Source organism: Hippocampus comes, unplaced genomic scaffold, assembly GCF_001891065.2.
Source record: "Hippocampus comes isolate QL1 unplaced genomic scaffold, H_comes_QL1_v1.1 scaffold279, whole genome shotgun sequence".
NCBI lineage: Eukaryota > Metazoa > Chordata > Actinopteri > Syngnathiformes > Syngnathidae > Hippocampus > Hippocampus comes.
The window spans coordinates 575,817-578,965 of record NW_017805456.1 but is presented as its reverse complement, the minus strand read 5'-3'; the positions used below and the strand labels follow the sequence as shown (position 1 = coordinate 578,965).

General features: G+C 45.1%; 1 long non-coding RNA gene across 1 annotated transcript; it reads right to left on the bottom strand.

Annotated features, from left to right (window-relative positions):
• Positions 1–895: 895 nt before the first annotated feature.
• Positions 896–1,813, bottom strand: LOC109518626 (uncharacterized). The gene is made up of 4 exons (XR_002168784.1): positions 1,658–1,813; positions 1,502–1,575; positions 1,247–1,421; positions 896–1,106 (listed from the first exon to the last, which is right to left on the bottom strand). It is a non-coding gene; the product is annotated as an uncharacterized LOC109518626 (long non-coding RNA).
• Between the last annotated feature and the right edge of the window lie 1,336 nt (positions 1,814–3,149).

The window sequence follows — 3,149 nt, the reverse complement described above, 5'->3', positions numbered from 1 at the left end:
CCAAGAATTGAGCTTTTGGGTCATGTGAAACCGACGGGAACAGTGAAAAGACTGTCTGGTGTGCCCGAAGTGCAACTCTCACCTCAAAACTCAAGTGGGACTTAGAAATTTTTCTGCAAAGGCTGCCCAAACCACACCCAATTTGACGTCCACCAATCACGGCGAGGCCCTCATTTGCATAAATTTGCATAGCCAATCAGAACTCTCCGATTTGCATAACCACGCCCACTTTCCAATATCTGACCAATCAGATCGCTCCAAATCTACATAACCACGCCCCCTAAAGAGCCAGCCAATCAGAGCACACCTAATTTGCATAACCACACCCTCGTTTCCACCAACCGCAGCATGTTATTGCCATGCTCCACCCACTTTCACAGCCATCAGCGAATCATGAGCCATCATTCCAGCTATGCCACACCCACTTTCCTCAATTTTTCTGCCTGGAAAAAAAAATCCCAGAAAAAAAAATCCAGAAAAAAATTTTTGGAAAAAAATTTTTGAAAAAAGCTTTTTGAAAAAAGCTAGGATTTTTTTTTTTTGGTTAAAGGTTTTAAATTGTTTTAAGTTATATTTTTGTGATGTGTTTAAGAATGAAGTTGAGAGTTCAAGTGTTCTTTGTAATCAAGCTTTATTTCTTTTGCAGAACAGACAATCACAAAGCAGAGGAAAAAGTTGCAAGTTGGATGGCAGTCTGCACGTCGATGGGTGGTGAAGTGGTCGGCTCGTGAGAAGAACGGAGGACAGGTGCGTTGACCTGAGAGGAAAGACATCAATAAGTTACACGCAAGTCAATTTCTTGTGCAGACAAAGAGGTTTTTGGCATGAAACTTACCAGCAAGACAGACAAGTTGTTGGGTCTTTTGTGCAGGAAGCCGATCATGTTTTGTCCCAAAAGGGGGGGGGAAAAAAAAAAAAAAAAAAAAAAAAAAGTCAAAAGTAGCCATGCTGGTGCATTGAAAGTGTACACATCTACTTTTCAGGCTCCAGCGCCTTGCAAATAAGAGTAAGATGAAAAGCTAAAGTGTGGCCTGCAGATCTGTGCACTCTGGCGGGGAGCAAGTTACTTCCTCATGCGGCGTTGTGGACCCAAGGACTGTTCAACTCTGCAGAGATGATGAAAACATGATTGTTGAAATGAAATGTGACTTCTTACCAGCAGGTGGCTCAGTCACGTTTTGCCTCATCACACTCCACCGGCTCATCTGGATGACAAAGCACAGGGGAGGAGACACCAATTACTAACCAAAAATGTCATTCCATTTTACTCTCCGCTGCTCCCGCACGAGCTCTTCATTTTTCAACTTGCTTTCAAGTGTTGATTCACTGGAGACTGGAATCTTTGGCTGCAACACTGAGCATCATCAGCACCAACAGGCCAAGCTGCTCCTGGTCCAGTGACGAATCCAAGGCTGTCAAACCTGCCAATGCAACAAACGAGACCCATCAAGCTCCTTTTTCATACCTTTGAACGGCAACGTTGAAAAATGGAGGCAGCAACCTGCTACAAGCTTGTCGCATTTGTCTCTTTGCCCAGCAGGTGGAGGTCTCTGACAGCACTGACTGGAAGCTGCACTGCATGCACAGTCAAAGAAAAAGGAGGCGAGTGTGCTTGAAAATAAAGTATGTGGTGCTTTTTGGTTGTAGCTTCCATCACCTGACAGCGTGTATGACATCAGGTGGATCATGACGCCATGTTTCCTGAGGGCCCGCCTACAACCAACGGTTCAAGGACTTTGAACTTTTGCAACAGGTCCAAACGTTGAAGGGGACGACTCGAGTTCACAACGTGTATCTGGTTCTTCAGCACCACCTGGTGGACGAGAGCAGGACAAACATGCACGTTGAGCATGCGTCTTCAATTCACTTCCCAGAGGTCACTCTCCCGCCCGTTTCCCCTCCCCCATTGCCCCTTGGTACAACACACCAGGTTCAAATGATCAGATAATCTGCAAGGTCTGAGAAAGCCAGACAGCCATCTGATCATTTGGATGAGTGTGCGAGGGCCAAAAAAGAGCCCCGCCACGTTTGATTTTAGCCACAGGTGTGCCGACTCAACCAGCAGGTCAACGAGCTCCCGGAAGCTGGTTGAGTAAATGCTCCTTTGGTTGAAGCCAAACGTTCCTAAATTTCTGGATTTGACACCTCTGCTCAATCTTTAGTCAATCACCTGCTGATTTAATTACGAGTACTCTCACATGTGCGGCTTTGGGAAAATGTTTGCTTTATTTGTGAAGAGAGCAGAGCTGGACGCTTCTTCGACAGCACGGTGGCCTGAAAGACACGGTAACGTTAGCTCTTGACTTTTAAATATTCAACCTTCCAAGCGTGTCTTAGCACACAGATATTTGCAAGACATGTAAAAGGTCTGCTCGAGTCTTGTGAAGCCAGGGCCCAAAACGCCACAGGATGGCAGCCATTTTAAGGGTCATTCTGTCGAGGTGAGCCTGCGCAGACAGAAATGAGAATCGACACATTTGGGATTTAGTCTGATCTGTATTCAAATGCGGCAATTTTACCTTGTTGCAGTCAATTTGGCCACTCTGTAGAAGAAGCAAAGCCTGTGGACAGAAAAAAAAAGACAATTTAGTTGGGCTTGCTCGAAATGGTTCACAATTTAAATTCCACATTGAAACGCACAGCAAGTGACACAGTTTAGACGCCATTTTAAGATTTGTACCTGTGAACAGAAATGACACAATTAGTATGCACACATGCGTATTAGTTCGGTTTAATTGTGAATTTAGAAATGAGTTTTGTCTACTTACCCGCTCGACGAACGTAGCTTTCCTAGGAAGTTGGGGGGAAAAAAGCGTTTGTTGCAAAGTAAGGTCGCAGGAGGCGTTAATTGCAATGCTCGAGCAAACATTTTTGCTTTGCGTGTCTGCAAGGTGTGAGCACGTTTAAAGTGGTGCTTTACATTCAAAGTGAGGGAAAGCGTTGTTTTAAGGGGCTATTAAAGAGTGAAAAGTCACCTTGTTGGAGATTTGCGTGATCTTGACAGGCGTGCGGAGCAGGAGCAGCGTGTGGACGAGCGGAGGCTGTCGAAGGTGAGACAGAATGATTGCCTTGTTTTTCCGATTTAAATAGGTTTCCGGAGATGACGTCACTTCCGGAAAGAAAAATAAAAGCATTTAAAACAGGAAGTG